This window comes from Mauremys mutica, chromosome 8 (genome assembly GCF_020497125.1).
Source record: "Mauremys mutica isolate MM-2020 ecotype Southern chromosome 8, ASM2049712v1, whole genome shotgun sequence".
NCBI classification, from domain to species: Eukaryota; Metazoa; Chordata; order Testudines; family Geoemydidae; genus Mauremys; species Mauremys mutica.
Genome location: NC_059079.1, coordinates 86,209,962 through 86,237,085, shown reverse-complemented (window position 1 = coordinate 86,237,085; position 27,124 = coordinate 86,209,962). Strand labels below are relative to the sequence as shown.

Below are 27,124 nucleotides of genomic sequence, written 5' to 3'. Positions count from 1 at the left end.
ACTTGGATCACAGCAGCCCCACAGTAGATTTGCCCACTCCAAACTGATGCTCAACTGACTGGTACCTGTCTGGCGTTGCAAGCTTCCACAGGACTATCGCCACTCACTTCTCAACTGTGAGGGCTGTTCTCATCTTGGTATTCTGGCACTTCAGGGCAGGGGAAAGCAAGTCACAAAGTTCCATGAAAGTGCCCTTACGCATGCAAAAGTTTCGCAGCCACTGGGAATCGTCCCAGACCTGCAACACTATGTGGTCCCACTAGTCTGTACTTGTTTCCTGGGCCCAGAATTGGCGTTCCACAGCATGAACCTGCCCCATTAACACCATGATGTCCACATTGCCGGCGCCCGTATTTTGTGAGAAGTCTATGTCCATGTCTATGTCCCCATTACTCTCGTCACCGCACTACTGTCGCCACCTCACCTGGTTTTGCATTTGCAGGTTCTGGTTCTGCATATACTCCAGGATAATGCACGTTGTGTTTACAGTGTTCATAATTGCCACGGTGATTTGAGCGGGCTCCATGATCCCAGTGCTATGGCGTCTGCGCTGAAAAAAGGCATGAAATGATTGTCTGCTCTGATGGAGGGAGAGGCAACTGACGACATGGCTTACAGGGAATTAAAGTCCACAAAGGGGATGGCTTTGCATCAAGGAGAAACACAAACAACTGTCACACAGAATGGCCCCCTCAAGGATTGAACTCAAAACCCTGGGTTTAGCAGGCCGTTGATTTGATGGAGGGAGGGAGGGAAGAAGGGAGGGAGGGAAGAAGAAAATGAATACAAAACAAATCGGGTATATTTCTTGTTTTGATCCACTCCATCTATCTTTTACATCTTTAGGGTGGCAGCAGACAGTGCAGTTCGACTGCTAGCCACCATCATCTGCTGGGTGCTCAGTAGAAGATGCTGCATTACGACTGTTAGCCATCATCATTTCCTGGCTGCTCGCCAGAAGACGGTGCAGTAGTACTACTAGCCATTGTCATCTCCTGGGTGCTCAGCAGAAGATGGGAATGACTTGGCTGAGTCACTCCCATATCTGCCCAAGCATCTCTGACTGACTTCACCAAGGTCGGTTAAAAGAGCACTCAGGAGTACGATGATGATGGCTACTAGTCGTAACGCACCATCTGCTGCCAAAAGGCAATGAGCTGCTGCTGTGTAGCAATGCAGTTCCACGTCTGCCAGCACCCAGGGGACTTACAGTGACGGTCAGCTGTGCAGGCTCCATGCTTGCCGTGGTATGGTGTCTGCACAGGTAACCCAGGGGAAAAAAAGCGCGAAATGATTCTCTGCCATTGCTTTCACGGAAGTGGGGGCTGACGATGTACCCAGAATCACCCGCGACACTGTTTTTGCCCCATCAGGCATTGGGATCTCAACCCAGAATTCCAATGGGCGGCAGAGACTGCAGGAACTGTGGGATAGCTAACCATGGCTACCCACAGTGCAATGCTCCGGAAGTCGACGCTAGCCTTGGTACTGTGGACGCAGTCCGCCGGCTTAATGCACTTAGAACATTTTTTGTGGGGACATACACAATCGACTGTATAAGAATGATTTCTGGAAAACTGACTTCTATAAATTTGACCTAATTTCGTAGTGTAGACATACCCTAACTTCTCCTCTCCCTTATGTTGCATGCCTTTTTTATATACATCTCACTGGTTCCCATATTCATTCTGTTTGGTAATACTTAAAATTAAGGTTGACAAACATATATTTTAGCTTGGACTTTTTTATGGTAAATAAAATGCAATGTTCCATTCAAAATCTACAGAGATCAGATGACTTTGTAAGATGTTACTTATACCACAGTAACAAAAGCATATGTGCCATGGTTGTAATCTTTTTTCTGAAATTTAAATAGGACTGGCTGGACAACAGAAATTCCATTTCATGAAAACTGTTAAGGTTTCAATAGTTAGTTCTCTTCCTGCATGGAATGTAACCAAGACCTTTTAAAGTTTTTCACAAAAATGTCAAGAGAAATCCATGTCTGAATAACCCAGTGGGTAGGGTACTTAGCTGGGATGTGGGAGACCCAGATTCAAGACGGTTGTCTGAATCAAGCAGAATTTAGTGGAGAAGAGCTTAAAACCACTATCTCTACAGGTTCAAAAATGAGAAGTCAAATAAAAAAAGACCCTATATATATTAATTTCATGATGTTTAAGCCTATTGAGATATTTTGGGTCCTGACTCTTGATTTTTGAAAACTTGGGGTGGGCAATATTGATAACTTATGGGCAACCAAACTTTAATAATGCTTTTTATCCATATAGACTAGTGATAGCTGTGAACACTGCGTCTGTTTATGCTCTCTTTGTGCACATGGGAAAGAGACAGAATGCTTCCTTGTGCCGTGCCAGTAAGTTGTTAGGCATGTTATATTTCTCATTTTAAGTGCTCTTCTGGGCATTTTCCCAGGATATTTTGCAATTACTCTCAGTCCTTCCTCATACAGATCACTGGCACCCCACACAGATTATGCCAAATATTTCTGTTTGACAGAAACGCTATTTGATATGCCAAAAATTGTCTGTGGGTCTATCTGAGAGCTGATTACAAACAGATACTTAAGTAAGGGTCATATATTACTTGGCATGTCCATAAGGAATGAATACTTTGAAATAGCCTGGACTACCCCCACATGCTACTGTTTCAGCATAGACAAATGACTTCAATGTTTTTTATCTGTCTCTTTGTGGCATATATGGAACACCATTGTTATGGGAATTACGGAGGTATGACCTCAAATGTAACACAAATTCATATTGCAGGTTTATAACAGGGTTGTTCTGTACATATTGCAAACCAAAACTAAACCAAATCACCACAACAATGCACATTAGGTCCCAGATACCCTAAACTGTGCCGCACAACCCTGAGATGACTCCTTCAGCTTTTTAGCACAGATAGACCCTTACATTAAAGTCCATGGGGCCAGATCTTCAGGCCAGATTGACATAGCTCCACTGAAGGCAATGAAGTTATGTGAATTTATACCAGCTGGGGAATCTAGCTCCATACACCCACAACATAAGCTATTTGTGGCAGAGATTGTCTACTTTTTTCCTATATTGTTATAGCACTGAGAACAGTGGAAACCTTGTCCATGATTCTACCCCAATCCAAATAATAAGTAACCAACTGCTCTGGAGGGATTTTCCAGAGGCAGGGAGAAGTTCCTCCAATTATCTGATTTAACCCTTTTTCATTTCATTTCATTAAAATGGTCTGCAACACTTTATGTTGTCAGACTTGAAGAAAGTCATTTGAAAACGCAGTGCCCATTCTTCTTTCTCTGAGATTGTGAATTAGAAATTTCTATATACTTCCAAATCATGGGGCAGAATTGAAACCAACTTTTATAGAAATCAAGAAACTCTTGAAGACATATCAGTGGAAGAATAAGGATTGTTATCTAAAGTTGTTCTTCAGTGTCAATAGAGCAGTGGCTATACAATAGTCCTTTTATACAGTGCTAAACTAGATGTAAATCAAGCTCAAAAATGTGCCTTATTAACTATCTAGGTATTAGGAAGACATTTTCTGGGCAAACTTTGCCCATACCCTTCAAATGATTAGCAGTAGTTTTCTTTATTATTGCTGAAATATTGAATTATGACACTAAGGCTATGAACAACCATGGTTTGTATGTGTCTAGGATGACAAGATGGTTTAATTAAAAGTAGACAGCACACTTTATGGGAGATAAAGCATCAGAAAGGGAACTTTTTACAAAAAGTCCATTTCTTTACACTACTCCGATTATGTCAGCATAACTATGCTAAAATATACTACCGATGGTTGGTTGTTCTCTAGGCAAAGACAAACTGAAACAAATTGTGTTACAGGTTTTTCTTTCATAAACATCACATTGCAATGCAATTTGTTTCTTCTGTGTTAGAGTTCAAAATACAATACTTATGAGCCAGATTAAATTTTGGGCTATTAAAAAATTAAACTACAATCCTGCAAATACTTATCCATGTCTAAAGTTGTGCACAATAGAGTAGTGGCATCCACTTTAATTGGACTGCTCATGTGAAAAGGTTACTTATATTTGCATAACTGAGATCTACATTGGTATCACATACATAATGTGATTTAGTATTTACCCACATTCCATGTACCAGACCTTTATGTAGTTTAGTTTGCTTCTTTTATAGGAAACCGTTGTATTGATAGCAAGAATATACAATATTTTACATGCACACTATCTTTATCTAACAAGATAACTTATAAAAGATGAGCTTTGTACCCACATATGGCCGTTTTCTTCTATGTATTTTGGTCTTCCCCAGCATTGAGAATGGTTGTTTTGTAATCCTGGTTACTTTGGCTATCACTGATTTTGGGGTTGTCTTTATGACCTCTGGATTAACAGAAGAAGAGTTGCTGTTAAACAAATATGTAGATTTAAAATTAAGAATAAACTAATCTAACATCACACAAAGCAGAGCTTTCTCCTGGCTACAGCAGGCAGCTCTTTGTTCTGATCAGCATTCAGATTCTGACCATTGCGACACTATTTAAAGGGTAATACCTTTGTTCTCTCCACAATCAACACTCTTAATCAAACAATAGCAGCTGCTCCACACAGTGACTGGAGGTATTCAGAACTTGCAACCCAATAGCTGATTAAGCATTCCATCATTTAGAATAAATGTACCTGCTTTCAGTTTCATTATCTCACAGGTTCCGCAGCAGAGGTACTGCACTGGCTGGCTAGGTCTGTATGTAGGCACAGTCACAGACAGCCCCAAGGGGTGTGGCTCCTGCTATATTGGACGGACTCCAGATTCAGGAAGTAAACCAGAGAGCAGATGTTCATGGTGGAATGTGGGCTTCCTGCCTGGGAAAGAGGGGAAAGTGTTTTCAGTCAATAGCATCAGTAAGGCAGGAGCTGACTCTGTCCTCAGATCCCATATCAAATACACATTCCACTGCTTATGAGCTAGTGCCAGTGTCATCATTCTTGGGACTCTGCTTGCTTGTGCTCATCCTCCAATAGAAAGTCCACTTACCTCCCAACATTTAAAATGCCTAAAGCAGATTGGTCCAGTTCCTGGGGGGTGGAGTTACAGAGCAAGCCCATCTTGTACTCACCCCACACAGAGGTCCCACAGAGCTGGCTGGGCTCAGTTCCCTGCTCCAGGTGTGTGGCCTGGCCCTTGGTACATGGGGTCACACAGCTGCTTAGGTTTGGCCCAGTCCCCCTAATTGGCAGGGGGACCTGGGCCAAATTTCAGTGAGTGGCATTGTGATCCCATGGGCCAAGATGCAACACCCAGAGTACGGAACCATGCCCAGTCAGGACAGGAGCCACTTCAACCCGTGACAAGAGGTTTTGTGGGTCAAAGCGGGATAGTTCCACAAAACCCAGGAGTATTCAAAGGTCTGAGACCATGAGGGTCATGTAACCATCACATAGGCCTCTGCAGTGCTTCTGAGCGAATTTAGGCTGGCCTAGAAGTCATGTTGTCCAGGGCCTTTTTACCTTGCTTCATTCACTTTTTACCACTTTTGAAGGAGCCCAGTAGCCTTCAATTCCCTTCCCAAACTTTTCAGGGATTGCTGGCTGGCTCACTCCCATGTACTTGCCACTCTTATGTACTTTTCATTTTAATTATGGAAGAAATTCCAATGGATTGCCCTCAGGCTCTCTACTAGGTTTGGTACTATTTACCACATCATTCATGATTTGGAATAAACTTTCTTCTAATAATGATCAAGATTTTTAAATAAGTATTATCCCTAAAGCTACTCTATCTTTTTCTTCTGTGCTGTAGTACTTCTGCCTTGAACCTTCATCAGGTCACCTTCGTGCTACAGATTTAAAGCAGCATGCATATCCAGAAAGCCATTGCAATGAGTAGATACCAGCGTAAAAGGATCTTTGGTCTGATTCCATATGGCCATTTTTTAATTCCAGTTTCCACATTATTTTTAATGGAAAAATGAAAGAAGACTGACCAGTCGTATGTAACTTCTAAATATTATCTAGAGATCTATAGCTGTCTTTGGCACTTTACACAGAAACATGAGACAAATTTCTACCCATGGAACTTACAGTGTAAATAGAGAAGGGGAATATGATGGCAAATGCCATGCCTGTTCATATAATTTGTATTTGTTATGTGAGAGTTATGAAATTATTGTTTAGAGCTATGTGATGGTCTCACAATTATGCTATGTAACAGCTGCCTGCTGGGAAATGGGTTATTTCCATTTGCATGGTAATGGAATAACATGCTAATGGATTTTCATGTGTATACCTGATGGTCAGCTTAGTCAATGGAACTGATCAAGCAAACCTTTGATTAAATGCAAATCAGTCTGCTTGTTAATATTGCAACAGGAAAAGAAAATCAAAACGTTATGAGAGAGACACCTGTGCTCTATCCAAAGTAGGAGGAGAAGAAGAAATAATGAACTGGGCATGGACTCAGAGGACAATCGGATTCCTACACAATAGAGTATTGAGTTGGAGGAAACACTTCATTTCCAGATCAACGGAAAGAATTCACAGTCGAATGCTGAGCGAGTCCACTGCGGCTGAGACAAAACAAGGGCTCTTCATTATCTAAGCTTTTCATCGTGTTAAACCGATATTTTATATAAATTCAGTTCTGCACCTGCAGTAGCTACAATCGCTGCAGTGATTAGTCCAGCTGTATTTATATTTTGTTTAACATTCATTTTATTTCTGGTTTTTCTTTATTTCCTATCCTTTGACAGTAAATTTACTTTTATGTAAAATCAATGGGATTGGATGTGGGGGCTGTTCAGTGAAGGTATCCGCTGTTAGGAGGAACTGGCGCACCAAGCTCAGATAAAGCTGGATTAGTAGAAGAGGGAACTGCCCAATCATTGGTCCTGGTTAACAGTGGTCTGTAATCCTTCCTGAAACAATGCTGGGAGGAAGCTGATGGAGGTCAACCGATCCTAGGGAGTGCCAAATAATCTGAAAGATTCCCAAGCTAATTACAGAGAGGCTTTCATGAATGTCTGTTCATCATCTCATTGTATGAACCCAAAACCAGAACTGGGATGTAACAAACTGTGTATATAGTTTTCTCTTTCTGATTCACAGCTCTGGATATTAATATTCTTTAAAACTCCATTCTCATGGAGGAAGAAAGTATCTTTTTAACAGCAACCTATTTTGCTACACAGTGGAATTCACTCAACATATAAAAAAAATCCCTGATGGAGATGTAGAACTTTATGGCTTAACGACTATATAAACAGTATTTCTATACAGGTTTTTATACTATGCTCATCACAATGGAAGCTGGGCCCATTCCAGTAATGCATTAATCAATGCGACTATACCTCAGTCACGTGTTATTTGTTCTCTCGACCACTCCCCAGAAGGAGAAGCATGTGGAGTGGAGGTTCATTGTTTTGAAGGGGTGTTTGTTTGTTTATTCATTTATGCTGTTATGTATACACTCCTGTTGCTATACTAGTGAAGACAAGATCAAATAAATATGCGTTGCATGTGGAGCAGAAAGCGGTGAGGTTTGTGATAGTCCTTAGTCTATTCACTATTCACGTAGTTTGAAGTGGTTTCCGTCATATATGGGATTTACATTTTGGTTCAATGGCTCTCAGCACCCCCACTATAAGAATTGTTCCAGCCCCCCTGCTGGCATCGTAAATGAAGAAAAAAGGAATGTTGGAGAACTTGAAGGGCTAATTGGACTTTATTAGCATCTGTGATGGTTGCTGTCTAGATGGATAATAAGAGGATAAAGGGAAGGATAGAGAACATAGGAGTTTTGTCAAATACCAGAGATGCAGTTCATCTTTTTTTTCTATTGCTCATATATGTTTGTCTTCTCATCCCAAAACAAACACTAACTGTGGTAAATGATTTGAATGAAGTGTTATACACTTTTTATTCTCCCTTGCTGAGCAGGAGAACTGAAGTCTTAATGTCAAAATAAACTGTTCAGAGTAAAGCAAAAGTCAATGTAAGATCCGATTTGTTGTCTAGCTAAAATATGCCCTGGTATGGCAGAAGGGCTGACAAAATAGGCCTGTTTTTTCCAGGATACACCTATGGAACTGAAGGCACTTTGCAATAATTCGGGACACCTATAGCTGCTGGAGTCAAGAATTCCTATGAGTTCAGCACTTAAGTCCAGGCTGCCAGGATGCACCTCTCTCTGTTTAGCAATCTATGAACAGGAACCCACCACTGAAGTCAGGCAGGTTAGGCATTTCTTGTGGTAATGAATCAGGAGCCTGTCTGGCTTTACAGAAAATGGCTACAAGAGGAGCTGCCACTCCCCACCTTACAACTTTTCATCCAGCAGTTAGAGCATTCACCTAGGATGGGGGTGGGGAGTTCAGTTCCTCCTCTGCTGGAGGGGTTTCCTCAATCTCTCCTGTTGAAATTGTTCCAGATGTAGCTAAATAATGAAAGAGCAATTGAAACAGGGGGACTGAACCCTGGGTCTGACACCTCCCAGGTAGGTGCCCCAACTATTGACCTATACAGTCATTTTAATTTGACCTGTTCTACCATTACTGTTCTACTGTGGTTATAAACTTAACCAGTCACTCTAGCTGGACTTTGATCAGGACTCAATCCAGTAGGTGGCTGCTGAGCATGCCTACTGGATCAGGCCCCGTATGCAACTTAAGGAGCCAAACACCTACTCTCTCCCAGTTTGTGAATACCACTGGTTCTTAGGTGGAAGGTAAGTGGCCAGACACCAAAAGTGAGGCAGCAAAGCACATGCCCAGAGGAAGAAACTTAGGTGCCCAGGAAACATTTGCCCTGAAAAGTTAGGCACCAAGTGTGATTAGGTGCCTACATCATTCAGCGGCAGCTGAGTGGGAGCTTTGTGGATCACACAATGGGGCCTAAGTGACTTTCCCAGGGTCACACAGGAAGTCCGTGGCAGAGGAGGAAATCAAACCCAAGTCTTCCATGGGCTGGGCTCACTAATGGATCATCTTTCCTCATAGTGACCTAATTTTTTGGTTTATGCAGCAAAATTCCTATATGACAATCTGCTTTGTTCCTCCTGCTTGTTTTGAGCTTCAGAGCCCTGTTATTTCCAGCACAGGTACTCCTGGCCATACAGATAAAGAAGTAGATGGCACAGGGTTTTTGTAAAAGAGATGCCAAATCCTGTCAGCTGCTGGAAGCCAGGCCACAGTATGGCATTTCACACATGCTTATTGAGTTATGTGGGATTTCAGGTGCCTACAAGAGTCACTTATGGCATGTAGGATTATTACTTTAATTTTCAGAGGTCTGGGGTGGAGAAGTTTGTTTTAACTGAACATCAATAACCAAGAAATATTAAAAATCATTTATCTGTTCTGTAAACAAATTTTAATTAAAAGTCTGAATGAGAATCTTGTAGAAAGCAAACATTTCAAAGTTAATAGAGTTAGCTGACGTTCTACAACATATCACCAGAGGATGGTAACTACCAGGAAGTTGAATTATTCTACTATTTTGCCTTGATAATCAGACAGGCTTCCCTTAACAACATTTATTTCAGGTGACCACAGAAAACAATATCATCCAAAAGCTGTCCATCACAATTTGCGATCAATATCTTAAGTTCAAAAAGTCCTACTTCCTTGAATATGTGTACAGTGAATACATCATCATTTCATTCTGCAATATTTGCTCTAAATAAATTAATACAGAACTTGTTCTTTGCTTATCGATAGCTTACTTCTTGTTACCACAATTGTATTAGCATCTAGACAGTGAGTGAAACCTCAAACATATTTAAGCCTTAACAGGTAATATCAATAGTTTTACAGACAATCTGTAGTGGCTATAGTCCGATTTACACTATTATATTTTGCTGAGTGGGAAATCGTTTAGTAATATGTTTGCCTCTAAGTATAGTGCCTATCCATACAAAGCAAAGCTAATGTTTGTTTAGTAACCATGAGAGCTATAGGCCGTCATTGCTAGTTGCTTATACTAGCATGCTGTTGTCTTCCTGTAACTAAGTCATTAGAACTTATAATGCTGATTTTCCCATTATAAAGGGAACCAGAGCCACTTTTTTTAAAAAAACACAAATCCCCAAACTTCAGAAACTGGACTAAAATAGAACCTGAATTCAACACCCCTTTTGGTTTGGGTTTCTTTGATCTGTGAGTTGGTTGTTTTTGCAAAACCAAAATCTGATCAACAAAGTTTAGCATAAATAAACCAGAGCCCCATTAGCTCTGCTCTGGCTCTTATTAACAATGCTGTCCAGAAGAATTATTTGAGTCACCTTCTAATCCATTTTATTTTATGTAGCTATTTAACTGGGCTGGTCTTCACAAGGAAATTTAATTGTGCTTAAACTCAACTTTTGACGTTTATGTTTAGTGTCAACACTGATCACAACTGACTGGATGTATAGCTGTCTACATCGACAAGTTTACCATTAAATCAGCAAGTCATGAATAAACCCTGTGACAAAGTTCTGTCCTTGACTCCATGGGTCCTGTGTTTCCTGGCAGATTTTTGCTAGCCTCAGAGGCTCACTGTGACCCTCCATGTAGCCCTTCTCTCTCTAGAGGCAAGGGTCACAGCTTACTGAGCCATTTTCATCATAAGCCAACAACGGAGGTGAGGAGAAGCAACCAGTGGTGAGCTGGAGCAGGTTCCCACAGGTTCCCAAGAACCGGTTGCTAAAATTAGACCTCTGTGGAGAACCGGTTGTTAAAGGGCCACGAGGTAGGCAAAGAACTCCAGTCCACGGGCTGGACCATCCTGTTGCTCCCAGGATTCCTAGCTGGGGAGGCTGCGGCTCCCCCGGCCCTTCCCCCGCTTCCCCCCAGCTGCAGCATGGCCAGCTGCCAGCACCAGCTGGGCAGCTCAGCTGAGCTCCAGAGTCATTCTGCTGCTTTGAGCTGCCAGCAAGGTAAGAGGGGAGGGGGCTGCAAGCTCTAGGGTTGCCGGGGGGGGGCAAGTAGGGCAATTTGCCCCAGGCCCTGCAGGGGCCCCCAGCTATGTCTCCCCCTGCCCTTAAATCAGAACTTTTTATAGGGAACCGGTTGTTAAGATTTTGTCAGCTCATCACTGGAAGCAACCCTCCCTTGCACAGTCTCTGTTGTCTCACAGTCTCAGTGATGAATCGGAGGGTGGGGGGAGAGCCTGGGCCCACCCTCTACTCCAGGATCCAGCCCCGGGACCCTACAATTAGCAGCTATGGTAGCTGACTTTTGGGTAATAGGACGTGTACAATTCCCTGGGCCACTTCCCCACAGCAGCCCCCACTCAATATCTCCTTCACCATTACCTCAGGGCCTCCTTCCTTACACCTGATATGGATTCATACTGCTTCATTCCTCCAACAGCACAGCACCCTCCTATAGGTCCTGACATCCACACCTCACTGACTAACTGGTAGGCTTTTAACTAGTTCCAGCCAGCCCTTGATTGGCTTCAGGTGTCCTAATCAATCTAGCTATCTCCACTGCCTTCTAGAAGGATCTTAATTGGCCCCAGGTGTCTTGATTAACCTGGAGCAACTGCCCTTTGGTTACCATGGTACCGGGGATTTGTTTAGCCTGGGGCTAACATACCTGTTCCTCACTACTTTACTGTAGCCATCTGGCCTTGCCCCATCACAACCCTGAGACCAATATTGTTTGCTTATGATGAGTTGACACAATGATCATAAATATCTTGTCTATACGACCATAAAGTTGGTAGGAAAATGGTGGGGAAGGTGCTCCATGGAAAAATAATTTTTCAAAAACAAAACCTTTTGGCTGAAAACTCAAAGCTTCCACTGGGAAAAGTCAAAGTGAAATATTTTGATTAGACTCAAGCACAAATCAAAATATTTTGCTTTATCAAACCAAAATGTTTGGGGCAGTCTGACATTACACAGTGTGTTGCTGCAGTGCCTTGTGGGAACTGCACTTCCAGTGCCTCTACCTCCCTTTTCTCCTCTTTGGGCCCAGCTCATGCACCCAAGGTCTTCTGTCCTGATGACTCTTCACAGTACATCATAGGAGTCATGTGGCCGTGATGCATCATGGGAGATACAGGCTAGCTAAGAAACCGGCTGATAGAGAATGGGAGTATTGAAGCATTCAAACTACTGAGAAACAGTAGAAGCTCAAGATGCAGTTTAATGTTGAATGAGTCAAAATAAAAACATTTTTATTTTGGGAACAATGTTTTGACAATATTTCTAAAGTTGAAGATGTTTTAGGTTTTGGCTGAAAAAGTTTTCAAATATTTAGGTTTTTTAAGACAAAGTCAAACTTTTCCACCGAAAATAGTCACTTTAAATTTCTCGTTAGTCAAAAAACTCAATTTTCCTTTAAAACACATTTGCAAGGCAAACTTTGAACCAGCCCTACTGACCAATTAGCATCGTGCTGTCAATCTAGTTCAACCATGATGCATTTTCCTAATAGAGAAGAGGCCACAGCATACTTACAAAGTTACATGTAAAAAGAAACCTTCCCTGATTTATAAAGTATTTGAAAGGCAAAAATAGTAAGGCCTCAATCCACCAAAGTACTTAAGCACATGCCTAACATAAACGAATACTCCTCTTGATTTCTTACAATATTCATACTACTTCCTGCTCTCCCACCCGCATTCACAATCCATACAACAACTTTCAAAAATGAGCACCAATTAATCAGCTTCTTTGGCACTACTTTTGTGCTTACTGTTAAGCACATGCTCAATGAGGACCTAAATAAAGTTGTTTAGGAAATTCAGGAATGTTGATGTAACAGACTTTTAGACAATTCTCTTTTAACTGTGCTCTACCTTAGAAAACCTTACTATATTGTCACCAGTAAAAGCCCATAGAGCTCACTTTTTCTGACACTTTTTCTTTATGAGTTCAGGTAGAAAAACCATTTTGATTATTTGTGAGACAATGTCATTAAGGAAATATAATTTTCCCCCTTTTGTAACAAATAATGGTTCTTTTCTTGTTATGTAGAGAAATGCATGCCTTTGTATAGGATTTAAATCCTCGCTGCTCTTCTAAAGTGTAAAGAAGAAAGAAGATTTCTATGCTTGAAAAAAACAATAGCAGCACAGAGCTAAATATAACTAGATGGGTTAGATGAGGATTTGGGGTGGACTCTGATTTTTTTTCCTTCTATTTAATTACTTCAGGCTTTCCTGTGGTTTCAGAGGCTGCTGAATTTAATAAAGAACACTAAGTGATCTTTATCAAATTTAACCACATAGTAGGGCTGTTCACAAAAAAAGTTTGCAAAGAAATAAGCTTTGTAGAGCTTAATTTAATATTCATCCCATAGTGCTTTCTGGAACAGTTACAATATGGCATAAGATTAATTGGAACCTACTTTTAAGGATTGTTATATAGACTGTGAATACCAGGGGAAGAGTAATTCAATTAGTATAAAAGCTACTGTATGTATTTCTAATAGGCATTAACGGAAGGGTTTAAACAGGAGTATTGGGTTTCGCAGTTAGTCAAAGAGTTTCCTACCTTATACTCTTATTCTGGAGATTGTTCCACATGGGCAGACTTCAGTGAGGTTCACTAGCACAGAACAGCTTACTGTATCCGTGCCTAGAAGCCCAATCAAACTCCTACTAAAGTCATTGGAAAGGTTCTGTCCATCATTAGCCAACCATGTTATATATCATTAAGGTTTGTAAATCAGGAAAAGCAACCCTGGAAATACGGATGTAGTAATTCATTTCTGGACTCCCAAAAGTGAGAGTCACCAGAGCTAGGATTTTCCAGATGATGTTGAGTGAGGCCATTTATTCTCTTTTGGAAGATACAAGGGGTCACCATGAGGTGTTTTTATATCATGGTCAGTGCTTTGTTAATTCAGATTGTGATAGCCTTACACATGTTGAGGGCTATCTATTTTTACTGCTCTTTAATGGAATTATTTTAGGAGTGAATCTAGATAGAACTAATGGAAATACAAGCAATTTTACAAATCATCATCATGCATGTACTGAAAATAAAATATTAACAATTACGAACAATGGATACGTTTGTTTTGAGAAACATTAGGAATAATACACTCATCACATTTTTTGAGTCTAGACAATACCAGGTTACAAGATGGTCGTTCCTACAACATCAAGGACATATTTCTGGGGTTTTCCTTAAAGAACTTAAATAAAACTCTGTCTTTATTCATAGTAGCCACCCAAAGTCTATCTATTACACTTAATAGTAAAAGCAGTTTGGCAAACCCAATGTTGTTTGTTTTTGGTGATTTTTTGCACACAAGTCTATTCTGCCTGACTATTGAACAAATAGTTACAAAGTATCTGATAATCTGTATATCCTTTGCCTATTTTTGCTGTGTAGACACTTAATGCGTTAATTTTCTCATCACAATAATATCAGATATTTTTAATCTTTTCACAAATTTCGGACATTCTATTTCCCTTTTCCAAGAAGAAGCTACCAGTAGTTCATCAGCTAATAAACTGAGAGATTGTCTTTATTTCCCTACTAAAATCCACGTCCATATTTACTTGAATTTTAGGTTTAACACAGTCAATTTTTGCAGCCTGTCAGCCTGATTCTTCAGGATGCTATTCCAGTTTTATCCTAGTAACCCTGGCATAGTACAGTATATAGTGAGGCCTGGCTGGTTCAACAAGCATCCTGAAAATATATTGCAATTAAGATAGATCTGCATATCTACAGCCCTCATTAATTTAATTATTTTACCCTTCTCCTGTAAAGCTTTTAAATAGTCGCAGTAAACTTTCTGAAAATAATATAACACTGAACTTGTATATTCCTTAGTGCTTGTAAAGGTGAAGGGTGAACTTAGATGAAAGCTCTCCGTAGGCTAGAATCTGAAGCATTTTTCAAGAGGTCTGTCTGTTTCAAGTCCCAGGTGTTTTTAATACAGAAAAGCAGTATTTCAAATTCAGTTTGGGTTGACATTTAGAATACAGGGGGGGAAAAAACTAACTTAGGTTTATATTTAATTTGGCTCAAAGCATGAATAGCTGCTAAGAGCCTAAGTGAATAGGCAGATGAGTTTAATTGCAGAAGGGCTTGAAATTGATCAGCATTGACTAAAGGGCTTGATTCCTCACCGCCTTGTGTTATTTACATCTGTGCAAATGAAGTGCAAAGGGAGTATAAAACACTACCAAATCAGTTTTTCCAGATTGTAAAAGACTGCAGAAAGTGCAAGGTAACGGGTAATCAGACCCCAAATATGAAAGGCAAAGGCAAAGTTAGGGAAGGTTTGGGATTGAAGAATTGTTCATAAAAGTAGGCCAAAAAAAAAGTCAATAGAAAAGAAAAATGAGTAACTGATGAACATGTGAAGGATGAGGTACAAGGTAACCTTAAAAATATCAGATTTTGAGTCTTAAAGAATGGCACTTTAGGAATTTCCAAATGTGTTGTTGATAGTTTCAGAAACCCTTAAAGAGAATGAATGCTGCCATAATGTTTTGAATATTTTAAGGAGGCAAAAAGCTTTCAAAAGGAATATACATCCAGGAAAGTCAGATTTGGAAAACACATAGTTCCCTTTCATTTAGAGGAGAACCCAACAAAAGGATCATTTTAAATAACACAACAGTTCTACGAGCCTCCAGTGACAAACGGGGAATTAACCTAAAATCAAGGTGGAACAAGAAAGGAGAGGTGGGAGATCCATTCTGTCCTCTCCTTCTTCACCCACTAAGCAGATTCATAGTTACCCTGAATATTTGCACTGAAGTAAATGACTACACAAGACACAAGGCAATGGTACACCAAGTCCTGAGTTGCCTAGCTCATTGGTAAGAAAGATCATATGGGAAATAAAAGATTATGTTATGTCTGCTGCTCCTACTTAGAGAAACAGTGGTGTTTCTCCAAGCCAAAGCTCTGAGAAGGTTATAGTCTGAGTTGGTAAATACCATAACTGCAGAGTGTATAGAAATTAGGATTTAGAAGAGAGGGGAAAACTTTAGTGGGGAGGATAATATGACTATCAAATCAAGTAATTCAGCAATAGAGAGGATTGATCCCAACTGTGATATATTGAGTTACAGCTTCTGTAAGGCAGGCAGACACTTTTCATAGGTTAATATATAGTTATGACAGAGAAGGTGGAGGGTAGGAAGTTATGGACCTAGGGGTGGACCTCCTAGATATGTGAAGGCCATTTCTTCATGTCTGGTGAAATCTTTTTAATGAACTGGTCTGGAATGTGTTCATGTGGGATCGTTAAAGAGTCAGAAACTCCTGCAAAGTCAAGAGTTAAGGGCTCATCTGTCACAGGAATACTGTGCATCTGTATTACAGTTTACAAAAGTTAATAGCATGTCTATTAGTTATTAGTCCACTCCTGAGTATTAACAAAATTACTACATTTGTATATGTTTAAAAATCCCACCATTTGGTAGATTTCAATTTAAATGCTATCAACTATATATTTGCCAGTCTCCTATAAATCTAAATAAATAATATATGGAGATATACCTATCTCGTAGAACTGGAAGGGACCCTGAAAAGTCATTGAGTCCAGCCTGCTGCCTTCACTAGCAGGACCAAGTACTGATTTTGCCCCAGATCCCTAAGTGGCCCCTTCAAGGATTGAATTCACAACCCTGGGTTTAGCAGGCCAGTACTCAAACCACTGAGCTATCCCTCCCCCTGAATCTAGAAATCAATCATTAGCAACAGGGTCATCCATTAATATTCATCAGTGGTTTAAATAACAAATAGCAATGCCCTTCATTAAAATTCAAACAAAAAACCCTCTCATTATTCTCTGGATGAATCCAACTCTGACTGTGAATTCTGGCCCCTTCATTGAATTTCAAATTCATAATAAATGACTTGGTGTGATTAGACTACAAAGTGAGTGGACATCTTGTTTAATAAAGCCTTAGAGTAATCCCTTTAGTCAGGAGCAGAGAAACTTTTCTGACCATCGGAGCAGATAATAAAGCAGATATACCTTTTCTTGTCATCCAGCATATTTTACAGGCACTATTGAAGTACCATGGATTTATTTAAAGGAGTTCAGAAACAAGTATTATATTTATATTGACAATGGAGCTGCTCATTGCTGACAAGAAAAAGATGGTGAAAGAGCAATGAAATTTAATCATAACTACCCTGATGGAATTCTTTGAAGATATTGCTGCTATGAGAGAGAAGGCAAATACAGTAGACATTTGGCAAGGTTCCATGTTAGAAATTTAAGGTAACAAGTTATTAAAACAGGGGTGTATATTAATTACCAGGGCTCTATCTATACAGGTTGTTTTAGGGTGCCCATGCTAATGGCAACTGGGCACCTCACATTCTTCAAATCAGTTACCACAAGAGAGACTGTGTGAAGACAGCTGAAGCAGGAAAGGATCTTGTATGGTGAGTGAAGTTTAAACATTTTGTGGTTGGCTTTATTGTAAAAAAAAAAACAAAAAAACTTTAAAGGCAAATCAAATGTACTCAGCCCAAGTCTATGAATAAGGTAAGGATTGCTTCTACCAACTGCTCAAGCCCAGGTCTAAGTTAAACTTCATTCAAGTTCCAGAAAAAAAGTCTAAACTGAAGTCAATCTCTCCTTTTGCCTACCCTTTTCAGAGAACATTCCTTGCTGATGGGCTGAGTTTGGCAGCAAAAACCTCACCAGCCCTCTACTATTCTGTTCTGTAATCCCCCAAAACTGGTCTAGCCCTGCTGATACATGAACCAAGGGCACGCAATATAGCCCATAGTCTAGTCCAGGGGTCGGCAACCGGTGGCTCGCAGCTCGCCAGGGCAAGCACCCTGGCGGGCCGGCCCGGTTTGTTTATCTGCCGCGTCGGCAAGTTCGGCTGATCGCGGCTCCCACTGGCCGCGGTTCGCGGTCCCAGGCCAATGCGGGAGGCAGGAAGCCGCGGCCAGAACATCCCTCGGCTCGCGCCGCTTCCTGCCTCCCGCATTGGCCTGGGACCGCGAACCGCGGCCAGTGGGAGCCGCGATCGGCCGAAGTTGCCGACGCGGCAGATAAACAAACCGGGCCGGCCCGCCAGGGTGCTTACCCTGGTGAGCCGCGAGCCACCGGTTGCCGACCCCTGGTCTAGTCAGATGAAAGGCTTGTCTTGAGTACAAGGATTTAGTATATTAGATTGTGTTTGTAAAGAGTTGAGTTAGTCAGCATCACTATAATGAATGTGACTTGCACTTGTTTTCACTGACCACAAAGTCATTGTCAGTAGAGCTGACCAGAGGATGACAATTACATATCACCATGATGTCAAGCTTTCAAAATTTGTTTTCATTCTGCATTGGAATGAAAACAAAAGCTGTGAAACATGTTTGCAAAACACAGAATTGTGTCATGTCTGCACGTCCTGGGGTTAGGGCACTGGCCTGTGATGTGGGACAAGCAGGTTTAAGTCCCTGCTTTGCTTGATTTGGAGTGAAAAACTCTGCTCTTAATCAGACAGAGCACAGGACTTGAATCTGGTTTCTCCCATATCCCAATCTTGTGCCCTAGTCGCCAGGGTATAAAATGTGAGAGTCTCGCTCTCTCTGTCTCCTAGTTATTGTAACAGGTTGCCCCCTTTTAAGGTGCCACCTAATGTACTGGGATACCACTGAACCCACCTGTTCTGCCAGCCTGGGCCCCCTTTTACCCTGTCTTGCGGTGCAGGCTCTTAAGCCTCCACTAGCGCACACATAAGCAGGGCCACACCCAGCTGCAGAAAGACACAGACACTGAGATCAGCTCTGGAATGACTCAGCTTAAGCGACTTGCCCCAGAACTCAGGTGCCCTACTCCCTTGGAGTGCAGAGCCAAAAGGTATATTGTGAAATCTACCCCCTCCCTAATGTGAAGGAAGGCATGCACAGCCTCTTATCCTCTCTGCCCCACCCCCTTTATGAATTGCACAAACTGGGTTTCAGAATAAACAAAAACAAGTTCATTAACTAGAAAGGGTAGATTTTAAGTGATTATAAGAGATAACAAACAGGACAAAGCAAATTACTGAGTAAATAAAACAAAACACACAGGCTAAATTTAATACACTAAAGAAATTGGCTACAAATATTGATTTCTCACCCTAAATATTGTCTCAGGCAGATTAAAGAGATTCTTGAAAGCCAGCTGCACTGGCCTGCAGCTTGAAACTTCAGGTATTTTCACTCACGGGCTGAACACCCTTCTAGCCTTGGCTCAGTTCTTCTCTCCCCAGTTCAGTTCTTGTTTCCAGGTGTTTCCCAGTGTCTCTTTGGGTGGGGAGGCAGAGGAGAACCTTGGTGATGTCACTCCCCGCCTTATATAGCTTTTGTGTATGGTGGGAACCCTTTGTTTTCCAGTGGAAAAACACTGGCATTCCGAGGTGAGGTCCAATACCAGGTGACTCAGTCACATGTCTCTGCAAGGTCATAGCAGCCATTACTCGCAGGCTGTTCGGAACATCCACAGGAAGACTAAGCTCTTTCACAGTCCATTGTCTCTGCTGATGTGCCATCAGCCCAGTCTAAATTTTTCATTGTTGAACCTGAAGGGATAGTTGGGGGGGTATCACCCAAAGTAGCACATTTGAAATACTGATACATGGTCAATATTCCTAGCTTCAGAGACAAAAATGATACATGCATACAAATTAGAGCTGTCAAGCGATTAAAACAAATAATCGCAATTAAAAAAAATTAATTGTGATTAATCACATGGTTAAACAATAATAGAATACCATTTATTAAATATTTTAGATGTTTTCTACATTTTCAAATATATTGATTTCAATTACAACACAGAATACAAAGCGTAGAGTACTCAATTTCTATTTATTTTTATTACAAATATTTGCACTGTAAAAAACAAAATAAATAGTATTTTTCAATTCATTTCATACAAGTACCGTAGTACAATTGCTTTATTATGAAAGTTGAACTTACAAATGTAAAATTATGTACAAAAAATAACTGCATTCAAAAATAAAACACTGTAAAACTTTAGAGCCTACAAGTCCAGTCAGTCCTACTTCAGCTAATCACTCAGACAAATAAGTTTGGTTCCAATTTTCAGGAGATAATGCTGTGCACTTGTTTACAATGTCACCTCAAAGTGAGAACAGGCATTTGCATGGCACGGTTGTAGCCAGTGTCGCAAGATATTTATGTGCCAGTTGCACTAAAGATTCATATGTCCCTTCATGCTTCAACCACCTTCATGATGGATTCTGCTTGATAATGATCCAAAGCGGAACAGATCGACGCATGTTCATTTTTATCATCTGAGTCAGATGTCACCAGCAGAAGGTTGATCTTCTTTTTTGATGGTTCGGGCTCTGTAGTTTCCACATCTGAGTGTTGCTCTTTTAAGACTTCTGAAAGCATGCTCCATACCTCGTCCCTCTCAGATTTTGGACGGCACTTCAGATTCTTAAGCCTGGGGTGGAGTGCTGTAGCTATTTTTAGAAATCTCACATTGGTTCCTTTTTTGTGTTTTGTCAAATCTGCTGTGAAAGTGTTCTTAAAATGAACATGTGCTAGGTCATCATCCGAGACAGCTATAATATGAAATATATGGCAGAACAGGAGACATACAATTCCCCCCTCCCCCTCAAAGAGTTCAGTCAGAAATTTAATTAACTCATTATTTTTTTTAATGAGCATCATCAGCATGGAAGCATGTCCTCTGGAATGGTGGCTGAACATGAAGGGACATATGAATGTTTAGCATATCTGGCTCGTAAATACCTTGCAATGTTGGCTTCAAAAGTGCCATGTGGATGCCTGTTCTCACTTTCAGGTGTCATTGTAAATAAGAAGCAGGTTGCAGTATCTCCCGTAAAAGTAAACAAACTCGTTTGTTTTAGTGATTGGCTGAACAAAAAGTAGGACTGAGTGGACTTGTAGGCTATAAAGTTTTTCATAGTTTTGTTTTTGAGTACAGTTATGTAACAGAAAAAAATCTACATTTGTAAGTTACACTTTCACGATAAAGAGATTGCACTACAGTACTTGTATGAGGTGAATTGAAAAATACCATTTCTATTGTTTATCATTTTACAGTGCAAATATTTGTAATAAAAAATAATATAAAGTACACACTGTACACTTTATATATGGTGTTGTAATAGAAATCAATATTCTTGAAAATGTAGAAAAACATCCAAAATATTTAATAAATTTAAATGGTTTAACAGTGTGATTAGTCATTATTAATTTTTTTTAATCGCAATTAATTTTTTTGAGTTAATCGCATGAGTTAACTGCGATTAATCGACAGCCTGAATATAAATTGGATAAACACATTCAGTAGATCATAACTTTTTCAATGATACCTCACATGACCCCTCTTGCATAAAACATATCTTAGTTATGCCATATTCGTATCATAACAATATTTCTAAGAAGAATATGGGGTGTAATGTCACAGTTATTTCCTGACATAATAAGATATTGTCCTGAGGGTAAAGCCAGAGAATGGGGTAATCCTCTCTATCAGCCTGTACCAAGGACTCATTTTTCCTCAGATCAGACTGGCAGGGACCGTGGTAGGTTTTCACCTTCTGCAGCCTGGGGCACAGGTCACTTGCTAGGATCATCTGAATACATCTCACCAATTCAATTCTCTGCCATTTCAGGGGTCTCTGACATTGATGCACAATGATCCCTCCTGTTCTCTTCCCATGGCACACAACAGTTTAGTTTCCTGAGGGCTTAATACTTTGGTCTAATTTTGGTTGGTGGGCTTGGGATCAGGGTAGCTGGCTGATGTTTAATGGCCTATGATATACAGGAGGTCAGACTAGATGACTGGTGGTCCCTTCTCGCCTTAAACTCAATTATTCTATTCTGTACATCATCACTTTAAAAAGAGAAATATAATTTGTTGTTTTATCATTGTATTACAGTAATTTCTTCAATAACAATAATAATTAATTCAAGAACTAAATAGAAGAGTAGCTTCCCACCCTCTGACTGGTCTATTTAGACTGTAAACTCTTTGCGGCAGGCACTATATGCGTTGTACCCAATACAACCGGGTCCTGTTCTCAGTTGAACCTCTGGGTATTGCTATAACAACAACAAATAATCAAGATGTGTTTTTCAAAATGGAAATGGGTTAAGAGAACTCAGAGAAGACTATCCTGTCAATTAGTTTTAGAACAAAAGAGGTTATGTTTTTCTTTTTGTTTTTTAACAATGTTGTCCAAAAGTCTCCTGGTTTAAAAAAAGAAAACAAAAAAATATTTTATGTAATGGCTCTTAAAAATGTTTAAGATTCCTGGACTGTTTTCCTATCAAGTCATATTTGTAGTTTCTTCTTTGTAGTTTTGTAGTAACTAAGCCCTCCCACCCCTCAAGTTATGAGTGATTACTATTTAAGAATTGCCCAGGCATCAAGGCCTTTTAGAAAAGATAGAATGGAGGGCTAAGAGAATAAAAATCTATGGTCTAATGGCTAGATTTTCTTCCATGGTCTGAGGAAACTCAGAGTTGCTGCAACCTTTTGCAAGCTGATGCACCTAAAGAGACTTCCCCCTCTCCCTGTTTGTGAATGAATGAATGAAAATAGTAATAAGATTAATATCAGACTTTGATATTTATATGATGTGCCAGTTATAATAGTATCTAATACACTGTTTTAATAGTGTTTATCCAAAAAGTGTCTTGTGAGGTATCCAATGAAAACCAGTGACACTCTGGTCATTAATATCACTGTGAAATGTATGTATTAATACTGTGTGATATTATGCTGTAAAGTCTGTAACAAGGTAACAAGCAGGTCTTCTCCAGACAAAACATGTCTATTCAGCTATCCCTGTCTCTAATGTAAATTAAGCATTGTGAAACCAAGTACACCGGACCCCCACTAGAATGCAGGGTTTTGGATCCATGCGTGGTCCCGCATTAACACGGGGACTGCGTTACCAGGGATTCCAATGAAGGCAATTAAATTTGGGATCCAGGCGCGGTCTTGTGGTATAACCAAATTTGCACTATAAAGACGCGCGTTCTAGCGAGGGTCTGCTGTACATCTGGAATTGCCCTTGCAAATGAAGTAAACAGGAAAAAACAAGTTAACAGGGGGATGTAACATCAGCACGTCACTGACACAGCAAAGAACCAGCAACTGGGGAAGGAGAATCTTATCTAGGGATATACTTCAAAAGAATATTTTCAACTATAAGCTCTTTGGGGCAGACTTTGTCTTTTACTATGGACAATAAGAAGGACAAATAAATCTGTTAGTCTCTAAGGTGGCACAAGGACTCCTCGTTGTTTTTGCTGATACAGACTAACATGGCTACCACTCTAAAAGAAACCCTTAGTTCTGCATTTAATTGAGGAACACTCATGTTGGTGGTACTCCTGATAATCTGGATCCTGACTGGATTGAAAATCAACAAGCTTTGCAAAAGGATTTTAAGGGTGAAAAGCTATTTTGGACAAAGGAATGTCGCCTGTCAACATTATGTTTAGTCTCTTATAAGCATTTTATTTTTTGTAACCATTTCTGTTTCCATTATTCTTACTCAATACTCACTTAAATCTGTGAATCTGTTCTTTGTTAATAAACTTATATTTGTTTTCATCATAAATAATTTACAGTGCTACGTTGTTATAAAGGATCCAATCCTGAGTGGTGACTTTCCAATTGTGTGTACACTGTCTCTTTGGAGACAGCAGACTTGGCAATTACTGAGAGTGTCCAGTGACAGCAGCTGAACACTACAGGAAGATGCTTCTGAGGTGTTTGGGGACTGGAGTATACCCAGTGCTACCTGCATGGCAGAGTGAAAGGCTAACAGAGCTTCTGAGGAGATTGTTTGGGGTGGCTAACAGACTGGGGTGAAGAGGGAACTAACATCTAATATAGCACCAGCAAGTCTGGTTTTCACTAAGGCAAGGGGATAACAAGGTAGCCCACAGTCCTAGACATCCCAAGAAATGTCACAGCGACAAATTGAAGAAGGCTAATGTTTGCAGTCAAGGATGCTTATATTATGTGTTAGTGAAATACAACTGTGCTGAAAGCAGCACTAAAAAAAAGGAACGGAAACAGTATGTTTATGTAAGCAGAGTCAGGATGAGATCTACCCTGACATCTGGTGGTACATTATGAGGAGTGGGCAAAGGAATTTTAGGAATGTGCATTTGCATTGGTAAACCCACTCCACTTAGCATAACACACAGCAGCATGGGATGGTTATTTTCACACTGTGGAATCTCCAATTTCTTTGTTATTGGGGCAGGAAGAAAAAAATGGGGCTGTTACCTTAATTATGTGAATGAGGAACTATGAGACTGCTTTATGACAGAAATGACTCAACCTACATTAAATAGTACTTGCTAGACAAGGGACATGGGTTCCAAAACCCAGTGAAGGGAGAGAGGCTGGGGACTGGTGTGTGTACCTGATGGTATGGGCCCCTTTTGAGGGCCTGGAACACCAATTGCACTTCCTCCTCTCTCCACTGTTAAAGAGCAGAGCTAATTTTGATTCCTTTAGGAGTCCATCTAGAGGTTGCTGACCTGAATTCACGTTGGGCCATGTGGCAGTGGGGCTCTCCTACTACAAGTTGAAATCACTAAGAGCTGAAATCACTAAAAGAGCTAAGCTTACTAAGCTGAGATCACTGAGTGCTGTGTTAAGTAGTGGGAGAGCCTGAAGATCTATCACCAAGCAGCTGGCAGAGCGGAGCAGTCTGCAGCACGTTGGAGCAGCCCATGGAACAGTGAGCAGTGTGGAGCGGTTTGTGGGGGACGGCTGACGTGGTTCACGGGTCTGCTGGAGGAGCGGCACAGCTGGTGGAGTGGAGCCAGTCGTGGTGAAGGCTGCAGCAGAACTCCACGGAGAAGCGGGGCAGTCGGCCCTGGCCCACGTAAGGTGTCCCTAGCACCCTGTGTGCGCGACCCCCCCCATTTCCACCCAGGCTGGGGGGGAGTAAAACTCTGCAGATAAACTTTTGAACTCTGGGGTGGCACTGACCGGAGACTGAGACTTTTGGGTTGTTGGACTTTGGGGTGATTGGACTTAAGACCCTAAGGACAGTGCCAAATGTACTTGGAGGTGGGTTTTGCTTATGGTTTGTGTATAGTCCTGCTTGTGGTGTCTCTCCAACGTGATGCCACATTGTTTCCCTCCTTTATTAAAAGGATTTTGCTACACTCAGATTTCATGCTTGCGAGTGGGGAAGTATTGCCTCCTAGAGGCGCCCGGGGGGGGTGGTAGGTAATTGTCCCAGGTCACTGGGTGGGGGCTCGAGCCGGTTTTGCATTGTGTTATTGAAACGGAACCCCTGGATACTGAACCCGGCCCTTGTTGCTGCCAACTCAGAGGGGCAGAAGGGTTACATTTATAAGGACACTTGACCACACAGTGGAATAATCAGAAATTTTACTGTTTGGTTAATAATGCAAAGACTCACCTCCACCATACATACAAAGGTCCAACTATTATTATTAAAACAAGGATACCGGAAATGGAATATTTATATAACTGTTCTGACCTGCTGTTCTTAAACGGTTCTTGAAGTGACTTTTGATTGTATAATGAACTGTTAAAACAAGTTTAAAGAGCATCAAAGAATATGGACAGACTTTGTATAAATTATATGAACTTTAAACTGGACATTTCAGCAGCTAGCAGAATGTTGATGGAGATACTGAAACTTGAGCAAGTATAACTACAAAATTGGCCAAAGGATACATCCCAGGTGCTAGCATGGACTAATCAGATAGTAACCCATACTTCTTTAGAAGATGTACAATGTCCTTCCAAATATCCTCTCTCACCATCTAGTCAGAACACCACTTTTTGAGTTCTTGTATGGTTGACTGGAATTTTCCAGTCTCTTTGTGCAACACATCTTCTTACACTAGTTTGTGTAAGACAAATTAGGCCATAGCTGTTGGCACATCTATCTTGGGACATACCTTCAACGCTCGAGTCCTTTTGTTTAATTAATTGAAATTAAAAGTACCCTAGGAAAGGTGGTACAGGTAATCAGTTAAGCCATTGTTTAACTAAGGTCTATTTTATACCTTGTCTTTCTCAGTTTCTATCCTACACTAAGGTTTAGTTGTCCCAAGAACATTTTTAAATTAACACCGCATTGAGGTTAATGGAACAGGAAGGAGAGTTCACTAGTGACTTGAATAAAATCAATGTAATGTGGAATTCACCCCTAAGCTACTGTTGCTTAGCTGGAGAAAGTTTCCTGAAAACTATGTTAGCACGCCGGCTTACAAGGGAATGTTTGAGTCAGTTCCTACAGCCTCAGAGCTTATAAATGCACAGACCTCTCTACACAGGGGGGAATTTCATTCTGAGTGTACAGTAATCATTGAAGTCCTTAGGGAGAACCTTTTCTTAGCAATGGAAAAAGAAAAACTACTTCACAGGCATTAAAGCTTAATCTCTGTAGGAAGCAGATGTAACTGTAACATGGGTGTCTTTATTCATTAGTGTCCACTTGCAGGGAGATAGGGAGCTACACCCACCAAGCTCCATCCCACCCAACTCTAGATTTGTCAAATCCTTTTCTGGGCCAAACCTTCTCCTGGCTGAGTCCTCAACGGTCTCTGTCACCTTTAGAATAATAGTAATAGTTTATCATACTGGGAAAATGGACATTCTGTGTCTCCAATGAGGGCTAAATCAGCCCTAGTTCTCCTGGTTTAGGGCCATCTTCTCAAAGAGTCCCTGTATGGGCTAGGCAGGGTATCCCAGGCCAATCCCCACTTCATTCACTGCATTCCAGCTGGGCTCTTGGTTTGAAATAGCCAGGACCAGTTCCTTGTTGTTCCCTGAGCTACTTCCTACCTCTGTAGTCTTTCCCAGTGTCTCCTTCTTAGGTGCATTGGTCTGTCTGGCATCTTCTCACCAGTCTTCCTAGCAGCCACCACACTCTTCTGCTTTGCAGCCCTTTCATCTGCACAGCTGTTGTGGCTCTGGATGAGCTGGAAGGCAGATGCTTTGTTAATCCTTTAGCTGTTGAACCTGAACATGATATACAGACCCCATGACAGGAATATCGTACCTACAAGATAGATTATTCATATAAGTGTCTTCTATCACAATAACATAGTCACCGTGGAAACTAATTAATTGGAAATAAAATGTTGGGGTCAAATACTTGCATGCAAACTGACAACCCCAAAATAAACAATAAAACTTTTCACTA

General features: G+C 40.8%; 1 long non-coding RNA gene across 1 annotated transcript; it reads right to left on the bottom strand.

The window, feature by feature from the left end:
* Positions 1-337: 337 nt before the first annotated feature.
* Positions 338-27,124, bottom strand: LOC123375538. Its single transcript, XR_006581503.1, has 4 exons — positions 26,764-27,124; positions 4,685-4,867; positions 4,278-4,387; positions 338-545 (listed from the first exon to the last, which is right to left on the bottom strand). It is a non-coding gene; the product is annotated as an uncharacterized LOC123375538 (long non-coding RNA).